The 20,245-nt window shown below is 42.7% G+C and overlaps 1 long non-coding RNA gene across 1 annotated transcript; it reads left to right on the top strand.

Moving 5' to 3' along the window:
- Window positions 1–2,196: 2,196 nt before the first annotated feature.
- Window positions 2,197–11,613, top strand: LOC117473040. Its single transcript, XR_004554982.1, has 4 exons — window positions 2,197–2,291; window positions 2,711–2,759; window positions 9,427–9,787; window positions 10,499–11,613. It is a non-coding gene; the product is annotated as an uncharacterized LOC117473040 (long non-coding RNA).
- The last annotated feature ends 8,632 nt before the right edge of the window (window positions 11,614–20,245 follow it).

The following is a 20,245-nucleotide window of genomic DNA, read 5'->3' on the forward strand; positions in this document are numbered from 1 at the left end:
ATCTCTTAAACCAAGCAAAATTGTGTAATGCTGCACCCGGTTTTAGTGTTATAAGAATGATGATGTACATAATGAATTGACTTGTTGTTCAAGCAGCTATCCCCTAAACTATGCTGCTAAGATCCTTGACTATCCCTTTGGCTACTTTGTTATTAATAAGACTGAGACATAAGGAGGCACACCATCCCTTTACATCAGCTTTTCCAGTAGCTTGACTCTCTTTTCTGTTTTACTAAAAAGCCAAACTCAGAGAGCTCTTTGCTGAATACATTTTACAATACATTACAGGTCGTATCAGTTTGTACTTTGTACCATCTTCTTTTTTACCTACCTCTTTATCCTCTAACTTGTATGATTTTCTGCAGTCTGATTCATCTCCCCTCGGCTCCATAGAGAGCCATTGAACTGTCTCAGAACTTGTTCTAATACATTTACACCATTACAAAGTGTCAGGCAACTTCTCCTTCAATTGCTGCTTGCCTTCTGCGTGACAGCTGGAATTAAAGTGGTTACACTACAAATGTTACATCAGCCACTTGGAGAGAAAATGCATTGTACTTGTTACAAGACCAGGGCACATTTACAGCCTACTGCTGTACTGCAATATTCTGTTAAAAGAATTGCCTATTGTTGAACAGAGACGTCTGCTGGCTCTGTGTGCGCTGGAAATGCCACTGCTTCATTAAATGAACTGCAGTCAACATATTAAGTTCAGTCCCGTTTGAATTCTTGGCGCATTCAAGATATTTGGAGAGTGAAGCCCTATAGCTGCCGGTGTTACAGTTATGTCTTTAGGTGATCTATTAAATGTTATAATTCAAAACAAGCTCTTTATGGATTGCTTATGATGCATGCTTAGCACATGATTGACCTGACCTTTTAGAGACCGTTGTTCTTTGGAAAAACATCAGCCTTAACCTTTTTTAGCTGGATTACCCTGCCAGCGTCTCTGTATATATGTGTGTGTGTGTGTGTATGAACATGCATGTATTAGTCGTAAAATCCATCTAACAACGCCTGCTTCAAATGCTTTTATATGGTTTGCGTCGATGACAAAAAATAATACATTACTGATTGATTGATCAATCGCGTCTGAAAGGGTATGAGTAAGTGTGTGTGTGTGTGTGTGTGTTTGCGCCATGGCTTGATGCAGAATAGAGATTGATGGAGGCTTGCCGTGAGGAGGATGCTCAGTTATCTCCTTGTAATTAAAATCCACCTCATAAAGATTATTGACTCCCCCACCACACAAACCAGCATGCTCCCTCGCTTGGCAGGGTTTGCAAAGCGCTTCTTAAAAAATGAAAAATAGCATATTAAGCAGCACATATTTCCCATTTATGCGGAACATTTAGATGTGGTTAAGTTATCGTAATGTGCAATAAAACCTGGATGTGAAATTTGTAATCCACTTTGGAAAATTGCTTACTATATTGCTTTAACATCCCCTGAAAGAGCTTTTGAGATGTGTGTGCCAGGTTTATTGTACGCTATAATTTAAAAGTCCTCAATGCAGGCAGTAAATATACATTTATTAGTGGCAGGTTTAAATAGGCAGACTGAGGTAGCATGAGTGAGTGGATGCTTGAGTGTTTTCTGTATGCGAGTACATACAGTGCGTGTGTTATTGTGTCTTTGATAAATGCCAACTGTGAATGCGCTTTCTCTGCTCAACAAACCACAGAGACAGGTGAGTGGGTGTTTGTGGGGTAACTGTCTCAAGACAGCGATGTAAATCTACTCCTTGCTCAGAATGAAACCAAAATAATAAGATGTAAATATTACAACTTTTAACGTGTCTTATCGGGGGTCAGTATTTTTAAAATATGGTTTTGTCTGTGGTAGACTGGGGACTATAGTTTCTTCCTCACCCCAGCACTTTTGAAAGGGCACAACCACTTGTGATAGTTGTGTTATTCGAGCGTGACACTGACAACATCATTTGTTTGTGGTTTTTTTAACAGTCCCTTGTAAAAATGATCATGGACCTACAATGAGAATCTGGCTACACATTGGAGATGGTCAGAAACATGTGACCAGCATACCAATAGATCATAATTTGGCTTCTTTTACTTCTAATTGTTCAGATTAAAATTCATAAAATAAGTGGCAAGGTGACATTGTATGTATTTCTGATGTATCTGTCGGAACATTTCGCCCCTTTGGTTCATATCTCCAGCAGGTGCAGAGCTGCTTCTCTTGGGACAGATCCTCTGTGTGTTCTGGGTTAGTGATTACCCAGGCCTCAAAAGCTCTGGACCCCACAGCCTGTTCCACCGGCTGGCAGGAAGGTGTGTATGAGAATAACTGGACACATGTTTTCAGACTCTTCAGGTCTAAAGTAGATGACAGACCCAAGGTTTTCCCAGTACATGAGTTTGAGCTGCATATGCATATATTTTTAAATGGTCTGCACTTTAGCACAGACAGCTGAAATGTGCACTGCTTTCTGGTTTAAAGTCTGAAGTATGTAGCGCTTGAACACCTCCTAATCGATGATGTGATAAAAGCATCACTTATTGGCATCAGAATCTTTAATGATCACCTCATCGAATACAGTTAAACAAACTTTCTTTTAATTAAAGTTCCATTGGATTCAGCTTAATATAAACAATCCTGTTGCAGGGGGGTCTTGGGGAACATTTATGAGATTATACCTCATCTGATCTGCTTTGAAATCTTGCCTAAAATACATTTTCATTTTATGCAGGTGTATGATGTCGCCTGTGGAACCTAGCATGTGATGGCCCTCAATACAAGTGAGTAGACTATCCACTATCCCATGTTCATATCTCTCTGGTTAATTGTTTTTGGGGGCAACGAGAGTGCGTCACCATAGGCAAACCAGGGAAATTCATGTTTTGTATCTTATTTCTCGCCCCTTTTCCCACCACACTCTTCTCATCTCTCCAAATGATGTCTTGCTCCTCCTCAAAGCCCCTCCTCACTCACTTTTTCACTCATCAAACCATAATTCACTTCAGAGGGAGGCATCATTAATGCACAGTAGGACACAGCAGCTTGATGTGTGCTAATTATATTGTGTGTTTTACACGCTGGATGACTTTTGCTTAGTCAGTGATGAGCTCAGTCTCTGGTAATTGTTTTTTGGATGTGATGAGTTTATAAAAGCCTGTGTGTGTGTCAGTATGTCAGTCCGTGAGTGTGTGTGTGTGTCAGTATGTCAGTCAGAGTGTGCGTGTGTGTACTTATGCATGGTGAGGGCATGCAGATCCTCTGCCTATGTGTACTCTTGCATTAAAGCTGTGTGCATACATGTATACAACATACACTGTTTTTATAAGGAGCCAGAAAGACAAGATTATTCCACTGCTCCACACATCACACGCTTTAGTGAACTTAAAAGTGATTACCAAACAGTCAAAATCTCAAGATCATTCTGACACATTAAAACTGCATGCAACTTTAAACTCTCATCAATCCCCACACAACTTTGACATGTACCGTCAACCATGGCACGGCACTCCATGACTTGCTTACATTCTCCACAACCCATGTGATCCTTTTAGCACTGTACATCAGTCAGTGCTTTTGCTAGAAGTGCTGTTGAGCCTCTGGCTAATCATGCTGATTGGAGGTGTCCTTTGGCTCACCTGGGGGCTTCCAATCCTATTAGGCCAACCGTCCTGAGCCTAGCGCAACCAGCAGCCGCTCGTGTTTGATCACTGGTGCTTAGAGCCCACACTTGTCCTCTTATGTTGGTATTAAGGTATGGAGGAGAGGAGCGGCAGGGTGGGGTTTGGTGGGGGGGTTAAAATGTGATCTCCTTAACTCTCTAGGGGGGCAGAGGGGAGTTTGGTGCCTCACCTCCCTCACTGACACTCCTCTGCTCTTCCAACTGGAGCTGGTCTTTAAACTTCTGATGTTAGTTGAAAGGCGGAACACGGCAAGTGGTTTCCAAGCAAAAAGGAAAGAGATGGAGGGAAGAAAAGATTGAGAGAGGGGGGCTAAGAAGAGAAGTTTGACTGTGTAAGTTGTGTTTTCATCTTTAAAGAAATATTTGAGTGTAGGTTGTTTCGAAGATTCCTCAACTTTATCACATCCGTCTTTTTTTTTTTCTTCTCTCTTTTCTTAATCTCTCTTGTTCTTTCTCTGTGTCAGTCTATGGAAGTATGGAAGGTATGCCATCTCTTTGGAAGTCAACACACCTGGTCCCACAAGGCCTGTCACCTCTTTCTGCCCTATTTTCTCACATGCTCTACCTTCCCCCATTACTCCCTCTCCCAACCTTCCTCCTGGCTGCTATTCTTCCTCACTGCACACCCATCACTATATCTCTCCTGTGGCTCTCCTTTTTCCTCCCCTTTTACTCCTCCTTCTCCTTCTTCCTCCCGCTTCTCCTTCTTCCTCCCCTGGCCACGAGCGCCCAGGAAGAGCCATGTGTTTCCAAAGTGGACTGGATGGGAAATCGAAGCAGGGCTTCTGTGTTTATCAAGCCACAGCTCCGTCACCTTGCTCCTACTCCCGTCTGGAGGCCCCGGCAAATTGGTGACAGCAGCAACAACCCTGCAGCACACATGCCCCTTCTTTTCCCCTGTGTGCATGTCCACACACACACACACACACACACACACACACACACACACACACACACACACACACACACACACACACACACACACACACACACACACACACACACACACACACAGAGCACCTTGGCCTGTTTAGTTTTATTGCTGGTGTCAGGTGAGGAGGTGGAGGTAAGAGTGCTGTCTAATGTTCACCTCACACACACACACACAGACACACTCACACACAGTCATTTCCACCCCTGCCGACACCTTGGCTAACAAGACCTGTGAACCGCTGTGACAGAACTCGGAGTCTTGTCAGAGTCCCAGTCATTTAATGCCAAGACCCGGCCTCAGCTCTAACCCAACAGGGTTTCTGTATGCACACCAAGCCACAATAGGCCACACAGTGATATACTGAACATGAGTCTACTGAATAGTACTCCTCCAGGTTCATACTGTTTAGGTTATTACTTTACCAGTCAGAAATCTAAGGAATGATTTCTATACACTACTTGCATAGAGTGATAGTAGAGTTGTCTGATATTGAATGGAGTAAATGTGTGTGTCTAATGTGACATGGTTCAGTTCAACATCAGACATGACTTATGTTAATCCTCCTTTCTGTCTACTTTCCTTTGTTACATTATAGTTATGTGTCTGTACATCTGCTTTATGCACAGGCATCTTTATCTGAAGAATCTGATAGTCTTGAGTCATTACAAGTAGATTTGCATGGACCAGTGCTCCTTTTGTTGCATGCGTAAAGAATGTTTGCTCCTCAATGCCTTTTTGTTCAGTGCCTCCCTATTTTCTCTGCTCTTATCACAAGTGTAGGAGAAAGGAGAGTTGACTGGGGTTAGAGCCCTGCACGGCCTGGCTACCTTGGAAATGAACTGTACAAACAACGTATGGCCATTGTGCCTAAGCGCTTACAATGATGCCATTTAAGAGAGTATTGATCCTCCCAGTGCAGGGTCAATCATTGGATCAATGGTGTGTGGGCTGGTTGGCTTGAAGGCTGGTTGACTGCATGAATGAATGAATGAATGGATGGATGGTTGGATAATGGATGAATGGATGATGGGTGATGGATGGATGGATATGGATTGATTCAGGGTGGATATGAAGACTGATGTGTGTGGAGACAGCAGTGTCAGGTCTGTCCAAACATGAACTTGTTTAGGTCTAAAGGTTTCCGTTGTCTATAATGTGAGATTATGTCCTGGTGTCTTGTACAACTGACATCACCAATATTTAACACCAACCTGCTTTATGCACAGGCATTTTTTTATCTGAAGCATCTAATAGTCTTGAGTCATTATGTAGTTGTGCATGGACCACTTTTCAAGGTTTGCTGGTCAAGGCCTTCTTTCAGTGCAGTGTTTCAGAGTACACCTGTCAAACATTGCCAATATTCAACACACTGGAATGAACCCTTAGCTAATTCTATGTTTCTCATAATCAAATAAATGTATCTATTTTATGCAACAACAAACATATTGTGTGTTACTTGGTTATAACTTTTTTAGACTTTGCTTTGTTACTGAGGAGGGCATACCCTTACAGTACATCCAATATGTATGTGAGCTAAGTACCTACTTTTACTTAGATATTTACAAGCCGAGGTTGACATCCCTCAAGGAGTAACACTGTATAAATAAAGCTGTATTTTGGCATAGAAGGGGGTAAAGTAAAGATATAAATTAAAAAGAGTCATTGTCATTAGCATGTTCTTGGTGGATTCTTATTGATGTGTTTACACCAGGGTTGATTGACCTAGTTACCCAGCCCTTGGCAGCACAACATGGAGAAATGTAACACAATGCAACACAAGGGAGAGGTGTAGATGCCTTTATTATTCTTACATGTGAGACACATGTGAGACACATGTGAGTGAACACACACGTAAACGCACAGAAAGCAATGATCATCAGGGGCTCACAGAGGTCGTGCCTCATGACAAAAGAGAGAGGGAGAGAGCTTATTTACAATTCTGTAAGAGATGTCAATTGTGCCCTCTGCATATTTCTATGGAAAATGTGTAAATAGATCCTTTGTAAATAGCTTCTCTCTTGCCAATCACCCTGTCTGCTCTCTGCACCGCAGCATTAAAAATTGATCCTTAGCCGCACTAGGGTGAAATGCTAACATCGCTGCCAAATGACTGATTAAAAAGAAAAACCTTTAATCTTTGCTTAAAAGTGTCTACTAGCTTGGCATGCCTTTCCCCTGTGCTCCTCTATCTTCCAAGGCTGTAAAAAGAAGGAGGGGGTCGCCGTGGGGGAAACGGGGTCACGCTTCATGTAGAGTCAGCGCTGTACACTGATATAGCTTTAGAGGTGAGGGATTTCACTAAGAGCAGATCTAGGAATTGACATGCATTGCTCTCCTCTGGATGTAACCTTAAGACAAAGGTTAAAAACACATTTGAGCATTTCACAAGAGGGGGTGAATGTGTTGGCACTCCTTCTAATGACTTGCAGAAAAAGCAGCTAAGTTTATCTAACCTGCCAGGCGAGTAAAGAACAATCAGCAGATAGTTTGACATGCTTTCAGATTTGTCAGTTGCAAAGAAATATAAATTGACACTCTTTCTCTTAATGATGTTTAAATAGTGACATGGCAACTGAAAAGTCATGAAATAAAGAAACGTGAGCAAAAGATGTCAAAAAAGAAGACGCAAAAGGGCATCGAAGTGTTGATCGGAGGTGATGAGAGGTGTGTTTGTGTTTCAGAGGGGAAACTCAGAAACTGAAGCTTGATTCAGAGACCTTGACAGCGATCCCCTCCCAACGCAGTGAAAGAAAACACAGTGAAAGTAAGATAAACATACCTCCTTTCTTGCTCTATAGCCCTATTATTGACATACTGTATAACTCAATCTGTGACTCGCTCTCTAACTCAACAGCTCCCGAAACTCTTGCAGTGGATCTCTCCTGATTGATATCTTCCTCTTCCACACTCCATGCCCGCCTTGTTGACATCCTCATTCCCACACATGCATTGTTTGCTTCTCAAATCGTCTTTCATTCATTGTTGCAGTTTCTTTAAACATGCTGTAAATCAACATAGTGATAATGGTATACCATAAGGAGTTGCAGTTGAGTAAACAGCACAACCCTCCGAGCATTAAGTGGCGAATATATTCACTCACCTCTGAATATCAGTGAAGACCACTAAACTGTCACCCAGAGCCACACACACACACAAGCTCCCGCCCCTCCCTGTCTCTCTGTCATTCAGGTGTTTACTGTCATTCATACTCAGGGTTTTTGTATAATCCTCTCACCACACCTGAGCGCTCTCCACTCAGTGTCACTGGATTTACTCCCCCTCTCTCACTTCCCCTCTCCTCCAGTGCACAGCCTTTTTCATTTTGCATCACAGCCATTCTTTTACACACGTTGTCATTTCTTATGTAAATAACCGCAGATAAAAAGACAGTAACAGACATTTTAAGATTTACACACACACCGCTAGGCGCGTATGTTTTCAGTCATCCCCTCTCATCAGCCAGTTTGTTTGTAGAAGTGTCTTTGCCTGTAGCCATAAATTAGGGGTTGTGATTTAACTCATTGAGACAACAGAGAAAGACAACGAAAACATGAATAAAACAAATGATGTGGAGAAGGTGAGGGAGAGGGAGACAGCGAGAAGAGGAGGGTGAACTGAAGGCAGAAATGGGCCAGTATGTATTTCTGCTCTACTTTCACTTGGGGAAGGCTTCATTAAGAAGTCTGTTTCCAGAGCATGGTGGAATTTATCCGGGTGCACGTGCGTGTTCATGTGTGCACAGAATCGTGCGTATATGTTCATAGGTTAACGATCGTGTTGATGCACACGCATACATGTGTGCATGCTCGTAAAAATGTTTGTGTGTTCATTGAGAAAGGGTCTCTTAAATGATTTACTCCCAGAACTATCTAATTGGAATCAAGTTTTTAAATGGGGTCAAATGTTGTGGTGCAGTCTCATGCAGCTTTTCTCTTGCCCTAAGTCTGTATCATTATATCTGGTGCTACAGTGCTGTTGTTTCATTGGACTTGAACATCTAAATGCTGTATTTGATGATTGACTCTGGCTCTGCTCTCAGGCTGAAGCAGAGGAGGAAATGGTACCGCGTTAGTCTGTTTTCTCATGGCTGTTACATAGAAAACATTCTCGAAGAGATCGGGTTAGTTGTAAACATCAAACAGAGGTGCGCTCACTTACACACACACACACACACACACACACACACACCCAGAGCCTAAGGCAGCGCACAGAGCTGGTATTAGATTTAAGCCCCCTAATAAAGCCAATTAGAATTACACTGTGCACTGATGAAGGCAACCTAACAAGGGCATTTCTCTCACCTCCACACACACACACACACACACACACACACACACACAACAATAGACTGTAGTTGATTTATGGTAACGGTGTCAAATGTATTTTCCTTATTTCAGACAATGGATACAGTAGGTACATATTTAGGCTAGTTTCTTAGGTAAGTTAAATCAATTACTTAAAAATATAAGTCAAGAGCAAACGTAAAACTATTAAGATTAGATTAGGTTACCTTGTGTCCAATAATGCACACATTACTGCCCTAAAGTAAGACCCACTCTTCCTAGAAAAGTACACACTGACTAAATTGTATTAATCATGACTGTTGCATGAACTCAACTTTAAGCTGTGTTGGCAAAGCAGAGGTTTGGATCAGAAGTTAATCTGTCAAGAGTTCATGAAAGCACATGGGTGCAATTTATACAATTTCCATCCTTTTTATATAAGTAAATACCTACTATCAAATGTTGTCTGTTTTCCTATCAATCGACTATTACATTAAATTCAAATTGTCTCACAGTAGGAAGAACCTCAACATATATTGTGTATCACCCAGACAGGAATCCAGACAGGTTCAACTCAAGCTGCTTCATGGTCTGGAGAGACCAGAGAGCTCTGAGGAGCAGGAGAAAGAGGAAGAAAGTGAGATTGCAGAGGAAGAAGAAAAAAGACCAAACAAAGATGAGGGAGATGGAGCGTGACACGATTCAGCATTTGCCATTGCCAGGTCTTCAACAGGGATGGACAGAAAAGGAAATGGCCACTCATCAATCAAATCTGGCCAGGGGAATGGGAGAGAATGTTGCAGGACAGCAGGGCCGTGGGAGCTGAGGAGAGAACCATGCAGAAGAAGGGACAGTATTTGCTACTTTGCATCTTCAAGCCAGGTCCGATGGAGAGATGGAGTTTTAGCTGAGGTGAGTGTTAATGTTGTTATCACAAACAAATAATCAAATTGCCTCAGTTTTTAGTTATGTTTAATGTTTGTCTTCAAAGAGAAGGAAAAAAAAGCTGGTTTTGCACATATTACATTTAAATGGTTTTTCTTTGCCCCCTGTGTGTACAATTCAAAGATCATTTTTACTTTTATTAGACTGAAAAGAGTTGATGGAAACATCTGGATGACCCGCTGATGTCACTGGGCTGCTGGCCCTCTTTGTTACACTAGTACTATGAATATCCACTCTCCAACATGCCTCAGAGAGCTAAGTGCTTGTGTTCTTCAAGAGGCAGTATTAAATCACTTTGGCCGGGATTAAAGAAGCAAGTATACATTAACTGGTTGGCAGGCTTGAGGTGTGACTTTAATAATGGACTGCTGCAAGAAAAGTAATTTGCAAACAGTAAACAGTTAACAATGACATTTAAAAACCTTTATATTCTCCAGGGACTGAACAAATGAAGAAATGGGAATTGTCTTCCAACAGAACATTGATATATAGTTTAAGTGTGTATATAATGTAATGTAATGAATTGGGTTTTTGCTCTTAATATATTACTTCATCAGGACGTGTCAGGGTTCAATATTATGTTAAAGCATCAGGTAATTTCACCAGCATCTAGTAATTGAATCCTCAGGACAAAGTAGGCTGTTCATATATATTCCTTTCTTGTCTTTGTCTATTCAGGAGAGATCTGCACATTGATGGAATTTGTCCAAATAACTTCCCAGACATCCTGGGAGATGTACAGGTCCTGCTGATCAGAGCGCAGCCTCTTGTCCCTGCTCAAGGAGAAGACCACACACTTGTTCAGAAGCTTTTTGTAGACCACATACAAAGCTAAATACTTTTAACTCCTAGGTGACTGACAAACAGCCTCTTTTGCTCTACAAGAGCTCTCCAAAACAGACTCCAGATCAGCCTTTAAATGGGCTCCACTCTACCCCACACTGTGATTTGGCAAATATGCTCTTCTTACAAACAGCCTCAGTCAATGACACTCATGAACCTTGATCTTATCTGAAAGCATTAGACTTTGGTCTCGAAGTCAAAGCCGCGTGCCGGAGCTGCAGAGGCCTTGAATCGGCACATTTCAGCAGAACAGCAGTTGTTTTTTTATTTTACGTACTATGGAGCCACATTCATTTTGATACTAACAGTATGTTGTTTATTAAAGACAAAAAGCCTCTAAGATCTTGGCCTCTTGTAAGACATTTCACGGTGGAGTGTTATCATGGCTGCTCTGCAGTATGAGTCACATGAGCATGCTACTATAGCTCTTTTGAGTGTAAGAGAATTGGGTTCTCATAGAGATAATACTATTTGGTAAGGTCTCTCAAAGTAAATTGGATTATTACAGGAAACAACATTTCCTTTGAGTCTGCTTTGCTCTGTGTTTATATTTCCTAGAGAAGGCTTTTCATTAGCGTTGCACTGTTTGCAAACTAGTTCTTCTTCACCACAATGTAGAACACAACCATGTAGTAGTTCCTCTGACAAAAGGGACCTTTTGTCAATAAGTTGTTATTGTGTGTGTTTGTTGGCAGTGCATTCATCAAAAAGTAATACAATTACTTCTTAGTATTATTCATATTGATTTTAAATATGACTAGTTATTTTTGTAAGATTTATTAAATCACTTTAAGCCCTGGTTTTGCATAACAAGGGTGTTAGGAGTCATGTTGACATATTGAATGGGTATGAAATTATCTTGGTTCGCTTTCTTCTCTGCTATTTTTTCACTGAGACAAAAAATAAATCTGAACATTAAAGCTTTTTTTTCTGTGGTCACAGTGTTTAAAGGTAAAAGGTTTGATTTTGTGAACTTAAACAAAATATTTAAAAGGTATTGAATTGCTTCTCCAGGAGGGTGATGAGGAAAAAACAAAAGTGCTTTTGAAGTGAGTCTGATGGCTTTTGTGATTACCAAACCCAACACTTACTTTATACAGCCATGCAATAGTGATGGCATTGAGACATCCGCCCTCACCTCACCGTCTCCTCACTCCCTATGGTTTGTTTTGGTGTGTGTGAGTAAGTGTTGGTTGTGTGTATCACGTCTTTGCCCTGCAAGACTCCTTCCGATCGATTCAAGGTGAGACCTGTCGATTAAACACCCTGAGCCGTGCTCTCTACCTAACCCCAGGGTGATTCAATCCCACCCCTTACACACACATGCACACACCCGTACACAAACACACGCACGCATACCTACCCACTTCACCTGTCATCCATCAATATCTCCATCTGGGCCTCTATTGATCCCCTCTATCCTGCCTCTTCACCCCTTGCAGTACAACATCAGGGCCAAGACGACGTCCGCACAGGTTTAATTTTTGACAGATTTACAATAAAGCTCAAGTTATTATTTAACTCTTCCGGCCGCAGTATGCTCTTTGATTTAGCACCCTGGGAGAGGATGAGTTACAGCTGACACGGAGAATCTGCCAGGGCTGGAATGGTAGGCCCCCGGTTCATAACTCAGCCGCCGAATGTGTAGTTAGTCAATCACTTGATCTGTAATCACAAATGCTGCCAGAAATTACATGAGTGATGAGCTGTAATAAAAGCACTTACTTTTCCTGCTCTGTCTCTTAAGTGTTATTGGCAGACCCCACTCTCCCAGGAGGCCGTGGCTGTGAAACAAAATCCCGATATAAACTGCCTCATTGGTCCCTGCCTCACGCTCTCTCCCCGGTGCGCTGCATGCGTGTGTCTGCGACTGTGTGTGTTTCTGTTGCTGGGTGTGTGTTATGTGTGTTAAGCAGAGTGCTCCCACTACAGTGTAATACAAAGCCCTTTTTCACAGTCTTTCTTCCACTCTTGGATTGCCTTGCTTCAGGACAAATGATCCTCTTTCAGTAAAAACAGTCATCCGCGTCCCTATCATTTACATTCTCGAATGTCTGCAGAGGTGCAAGGGAACACAACTTACTGACAGTGACAGTTTTTAGACACACCTGTTAGTATTAATTGGTCCGTGTAATACAACATATACGTACATATAGGTTTGAATGTGTTTCGATCCAGCAGTTTGTTGATACTGTTCAAACTTTATGCCTGACTCATTTCATCCTAGATGTCCTGAAGAGTTATGGTTCCTCACAGATATGACCTTATGTACAGGTAATCAAACATCCCAGGGCCGTGACACAAACGTTTCTTCGACTGTCTGTGACTCCCAGCTCCATAGCCTTTGGCAGGAGGTCATGCGTGACAGTTTTATTGATACGGACCTCGGTAATAATTACACAGCGTATTGCATGCACTATTGATCAGGCCTATTGATAAAATAATATTTTACTGTAAAGGTCTGTTGATTTGATGCATTACAGCATAAATCTCTCCTCACAAGCAGCTGATTTGGAACCCCTACTGCAGAGTGATGGATGTTCCCACAGATAAACACACACCCGCACAGAAGAATACACACACAAGTATTTATATCTATTGTTTGAATGAGGTAGTAACAGACACAGGTTAAAGACAGGCAAAGATGTAATGATATCCATATAAATATACGATCACATAGAGAAGACAAGTGGGATCTGCTATCCAGCACAGCTCATATGATGTGATGTATATATGCTAGGATGTTTATGGAGTCACAGCTCCATCTTATCATGATTTGTATTGTCAGCAGGGGCTGAATCTGCATGGTGGTAATAGATTCTGATGTGGTTCAAATGCCCCGTGGTGAATGGGAAATAGAGATGAATGTGACAGATCATACAGAACTTGTCCTGTATATAAACGGCCTTTAGAACTGTTGTTCTCACAGGCAGGGAGGACAGATTGTTGAACAGCAGGCGTGTAGGGAAATGTCATTGCTGGTATTAAACTTGTAAAAATGTGATCCTCAAAGCTGACCTCTACAGTTGATGCAATGAAATTGATATGATTTCCAGAGGAGAAACATTCTATACGTTTTTCTGGTGTTAAAGAGGTTTTTGTCATACTGAAGTTGCATGCAGCTGAAATCCAGACTAATGGAGGACTAAACACAAAGTGTCAGGTAATATACACTGGTACTTATGGTGTCACGCATTATCACCCTTTGATCTTACAATGGAAAAACATAGTATTTGTAATAAAGGAAAGGACCAAATGTATTACTATTGGAGGAAAGGAAAATTGGTCTTTATGGTTCAGGTTAAAAAGCAGCTCACTAGACCATGTTTCCGCTTTGGCTGCCAGTTCAAAAGCATGTTTTCTTTTTGGACTTTTCGCTGGCTGAATTCTGAACCACTTGGGGGTAGTTTGCAAAGGCTGTGGTGCACCAGCGACAGGCTGGTTTTCACATTTAAGCAGCCAAAGGGACATGGGAAACATGACCGTGTTCAAGAGGCCTACAAAAATCTAAAAGCCGGGTTACAGAGTTAATCACTGGCCCAGTGGAGACCCCCCCTGAGCGGCTGCTTCTACAAAATGCTGAACAGCATGTCTGGCTGTAGCGCAGGAATGTTGTCCTGCAGGGGACAGAGGAGGGGAAATTGATTTTAATCAGCAGTGATGTATTTTATAAGCATAAAACCTGCTCCAACTTGCACTGTTTGAAATGCTCTGGAATTCTGATACTATCAAATGCATGAAACCAATAAAAAGACAATAAAATAGCTCAACAGTTTCTACACTGCCTTTTAATTAATAGAAGTGTGGGAACATCATTTTGGAAAAAGCCTTCGTCACATAACAGGAAAAAAAAACAAATGTCTCCGTATTTTTGCGATCAATTCAGGACCCTACTTCCATAGTGTATGATTGATACATTATGGAATCTATCCATACCATCCTGTGACTTTGAACATACACACTACCATTGTACCACAACTGTTTGAAATGCTAATATAGAGCTTGTGAAATAGCAACAATACCGCCAGTGTGTTCCCCAGAGCTGGAGCGAGAAGGCAGAGCAAGACAAAGGCAGTTTTTAATCTGAGCAGGAAGCATACAGTGGCGATTCACTGTGACATGGTGATTGATATGAGTGAGTAGTGTATTTACCGAGTCTGACGGGATAGGAGAAAGAGAGTGTTTTCTTCCCATCCGTACGCTTATCTCCCTCCATAAATCACTGCCAATGGGATGCATAAATGTGGATGAGAAAATGTTGTATTGTTCCGACTCAGGCAATTCTACTTTGACCTTTACATTTGCCATTGGTCACTGGTGCTAAACGCATACCATGACCCTTTCTGACCTTGGGCCGTTCATATTTAATAGCCATGAAGCCTGATGGTTCATTAGACTGAATACAGTGTATGAACACACACGCACCACATAAACACTCCAAACAAGTAGTAACTGTAGTCAGGCCTAACATCTTTTCATGCCGTCATTTTCTCTGTCGATTTAAAATATCACATTAATATAGACAATATATGATCAGTTTTGTTCCCTTCTCATCAGTCTGCGTCTTTATGGCTATGATTCTATTATCCCTTTCCCAGCGGCACGCTATGATGGGATATGTCCATCCTAACCTTTGACTCAGGCCAGTGCTTTAAAGGTTCTGCTCTTTGCCCTTTCCCATTTGACCTGTCTGAAGTATACCTTTATAATTGCCTGTGTCGCTATCAAATGCACATATGAGAGGGGGCAGGGGCAGGGGGCCGAAGTCTGTCCGGTAACCTTTTGGCCTCTTGTTCATCCATTCTGCTTGGAGCGAGCACAGCAGGCTTCCTCCCCCTGCCCACAATCCCATACTGTATTAGTCTGCATGTCGGAATTATTGATGGTACTCTGGAAATATTTTATTGGTCAGTCATGACCTTTGACTGGGGCAATGCAAACACTAACCCCCTCAAAGCTTCCTATTGACATGGATATATATATGATCAGATGGCTAATAGAAGTATAGATTTAGAGTGGCTGAGGAGCTAGTCATTTAGATTTTAACACCATGAGGTCAGCATTGCTTTTCCCCACTATGCATGTTAAGGGTCACTTGGAAAGTCACATATTGAGTTTGTCACCTATCCTGTGATGTACAGGAAATACATTTTTAGGAAGACAAATGTATGTATAAATTAATAATACTAAATCATTTCAAATTACGGTTTATATTTCAAATCGCCAAACCTTAAATACTCTGTAAAATGGTGAATCTTTTTCTCGTACTGTCCTCCTCACATCTTTCTTTATTCAACATACTGTACGTCTCTTCATCAAAGGTAGTGTAGCTTGTGCTGAAGCACCCACAATTAAGATAAGCCCAACCCCAGCTGGACAATTACCTGCAAACTAACCTTTTCTGGAGGCACTTAAGAATGTAAGGACCCCTGAGGATAGATGCGCCTGAGTAGAACAAGCACTTGAACAGAGAGAGAGAGGGAGGGAGGTTGTAAGGTATGAGAATGCCGGGGTAGAGAAAGGGTGACAATGAGGAATACAAAAAAGATAGAAATAGAGAAAAAGACAGTATCATGGTGAGATTACCTAATCCTCTGTCTGAGAGCAGTATTTGAAGGACCTGGTGGTGTCAGACAAGAGGGGGCTTTGTGGAGGTTTACCCAGGAGAGGCCGGCTCAGCAGGGGGATCTAGTGTAACTCCAGGTGACCAGTGCTCTGTCCCCAAGCACAAACCTCAGCCCATGGCTTTGTAACCGCTGTTAAATTGATTGCAGGGAGCTGATGAGATTTCCCCGCAGCCCGGGTCATTATCACATTGTGTACCAGCTCTAATTCACTCGTACTGAGCCCTCTATGGATTGTCACTATGGTTTATGTAGTCATTTTTAATGTAAGTGACAGTATTTTCTGTCAAAAGTTCATATATCTGTCAGGTTGCGTGTGATAAAACTGGTTACAGGAATTTCAAATGTGACATGAATTTAATGACATACATTGAAAAACACTGACTTGTATTTCATTTCCTAATGCCTGCTGCAGCATTTTTAGCACGGATCAGGGTGTTACAGTCTACCCTGCTGTGCAACGGGGAGAGTTTCAGCACTGTATGATATCTGATCCCAAAAATGCTGCAGGGCACCCACTGCAAATCAACAATGGATTAATGGATCTGGTTCTGCTCGTAAATCTCTGTGGAATTGGAAAGCGTTCTAGGACAGTCAGCCTGTAGTGGTGTTCTTAATGTTACAGGCAGTTTGGGTTTCCCATCGTTCAATGGCAGTGACAGGGTAGTAAAGATGTGGCAGCATCTTATGTCAGCGTTAAATCAGTGAATGTCAGGAATACTGGATTGTCAGTCTGCGGTGGTGAGAGCTATATCAACACTGATTCATTGGTAGAGATTTGTTTATGAATAACTCTTTTCAATAGCTCTCAACATACAGTAGAATAACTTCATGCACCATAGAAAAGACAGGGGGGGAAAAGTGAAGTGCAGACATGCCCTAATTCAGCGATGTCAGTACAACCCTTCAACCTTAGAGTGGTGCGGTAAGGCCTTGCCATAGATCACAGTGGTTAACAGTTAGCTGTTCCTGCAGGTGTATAGGGAATGGCAGTAACTGCTTCCATTACTGGACAGAATGGCCCAACTCCCACAGCCCCCTCCAGACAGCGCTGTCATTACCCATCCATTGTGAGGCCTGAAAGGGAGCTGTAAGTACGGCAGACTTATGGCTTTGTTAGAGTGACTAGATGGTCTCCTCTGTCTCAGCACAGGATAAGGAGGGACGGTGGTATGGAAGGATAGCCAGATGGAGTGATAGAGATGGAGGATGAGGAAGGATCGAACACTCCCTGATGCCACGCCACCGCCACCACTTCCCGATGTGCTCGTGAGTAAAGTGCAGGCGGGTGGGTGCATTAGGGTTATTTGGTGCTATTTTTACAAGAAACGGGTTGATTTGTCTTAGGCCATTACCGTCTATTACGGCTGCGAGTCTTGGGGAAAAGGTGGGAAGCGGCAGACGCTGGCATTCTGCCTAAAGAGAAATCAATGAAACAAATTAATCCTTCGCAGGCTGCGGTGACACAGTAATCCATCATTCAGGGGGCGCTTTTACACACTGAATCAGGGAGCGAGGCAGGGAGGGTGGAGGGATTGGGGGTCGGGGGGGGGGGGCTGGGTTGGTGGGTGCGTGTTGGTAGAGTGGGGTGGGGGAGAGCAAGACTGAGGCTCTGGGGGACAGGGGCAGACATCCACGCTCCGGTAACACTGGGGCAACGGTGGGTGGTGGCAGGGAATCAAGTAGCTCTGAGCCCTTCCTTTATAGCCTTTAGTTGCCTGTGGACATACAGAGCAGGAGGAGGAGGAGGAGGAAAGGGACGTAAACACAATCAGCTAAACTGCACCATGGACATGGCCATGATTACACACATACGCCTACACATATTCTCCCTGTTGCCTGTCGCTTGCTGTCTGCTTTAACCCCACCACGCTGATGGTTATGAGAATGATAGGAGAGCTTTATTATTTATTTACACTGGACACACAGGCAGCCAACTGGTCATTAATGCATGGACATAACTTGGGTGGGAAAGAATATAGGGTGAAACTGGGGCCATGAGGTGAAGGGAGAAAGAGAGAGGATATAGGAAAGCTTTGCTGTAATGTACAGATAAACTGAAACCACAAATTACACTCATTGCTTAACATTCCAGCGGCACATTATAGCACTGCATTGTTTCAATTGCAGATCATAGCAGATTGTACAAGTGATGACATATTATTTTGCATTGTACATCATTAAAGCAGTCCTTGGTCTAGTCCCCACCCATAAACATACACAGAACTCACTGCCCTTCTGCCTAGCAAGATAACAAACAACCCAACATTTTACTATTCAAAGCAGAGAGCCATACACATGCACCCAGATTCGCCTCGGTGACGGCCAGTGCACGGCCAATTAGAGCTCAGATCTATCCGTGTGATTGAGTCATGTGATCAGCTGCCCTGTGAGGAAACACTCCTGTCCAGGCCAAGATCCATGTGAAGCAGCTGTACCCTCCGATGAATCACACAACAGCCGACATCAAATGATATCACAATTCTACCGGGAGTGAGAGGGGAAAAAAACACATACGCACACATATTAAGATTGATGTGTTTTTATTAAGATCTTTGCTGTGTTGCATTGCCTTTTAGTAATATTACATCATTATGAAAGCAATTTCAAGAGCATGATCCACTCTGTTACTGTATCAGCCGGCTTTGTTGGTCTCCAGGCTCCTTTGTGGCACTGAGGTTGCTCTGCTGACGTTCATCAATGGTGACCGTGTGTGTGTTTAAAGCAGTGACTTGTAGCTAGATCTTTGATAGAGGGTGGTGATGCTTAGGAAGCCGGGGTCATTCCATGAAAAAAAAAAAACACAACTGGCAGCACCATAATTTGCCGTGTCATTGTAATAGAGGGTGCCACTTACCTTAACCAGCTTTCCAAAAAGGAATTCCAATAGCCCCCCCCCCCCTGTTTGCCTCTAAAGACACAGGTGGTAGCATTCTGTGGAACGACAGGTTAGAAAATCAGAGAGAATAGTGGGTGGAGGAAAAAGGGAGAAGGGGGGAGTGAGTGAATGTGCTGGGAGGTGAGCGAAGGGAGGGAGAGGCTGAGATTGAGCAGGGTGGTGCAGGAAGGGTAACGGGAGCAAGAGTGGTCATAGAGTGGAGACGAGGCGAACAGAGAGGGAGGGAGGGGAGGAAGGGGAAGAAGTGAAAGGATGGAAAAATGTGGGGATATTGCAGCAGAGCGGATGGTGTGAGGGAGGCAGAGTGAGAAATGTTGCCGGAAATGCTAGAGCCAGCAGTGTGTGTAAAAAAACCACACTGCAACATTTCTCATCCTTGACATCACTGACAAGCTTTCCAAACACACACAGTGTGCTTTCAAAGTGCAGGGCTATAAAATCTCAATCTTTAACACATATGTTTATCCTATGTTCATACTCTTTTTGTTTTCTTTCCTTTTGTAAACAAGGCAGATGTTGGGGATATTAAATTTAACCGATGCCGTAATTCTTAATTTGAAGGGTGTGTGTTTTAAGATTCCCACAGCAAATTCAATAAAACATGTTTTCGTGTAATGAGAACTTTCTCCCTCCTCTCGTCTAGGAGACATACTGGAATGACGGATATGAGAAGAGGGGAGGAAGAGGAGGAGGAGGAGGAGGAGGACAGAAGATTGTTGTGGAATGTTTGCAGTTCTGGCCAAAACTCGACCATCTCATTTGTCAGGGCTTGACCCCAACTGTTGGGTCAAAGGTCAAAGGGAACATCTGAGGGGAAACTGACTTGGCTATCACACACACACACACACACACACACACACACACACACACACACACACACACACACACACACACACACACACACACACACACACACAGTCAAGCAAACACACAAACATGTGTGAAAGCGTCTGTGAGAGTGTCTCCTTACCTCTCCTTCAGCGCGCTCACACATAATTCAAACTAATGTGCAGTACATATGTATATATCATCATTATTATCAGTCCTACTCTTATTTGT

Source organism: Trematomus bernacchii, unplaced genomic scaffold (assembly GCF_902827165.1).
Source record: "Trematomus bernacchii unplaced genomic scaffold, fTreBer1.1, whole genome shotgun sequence".
In the NCBI taxonomy this organism is placed as follows: Eukaryota; Metazoa; Chordata; class Actinopteri; order Perciformes; family Nototheniidae; genus Trematomus; species Trematomus bernacchii.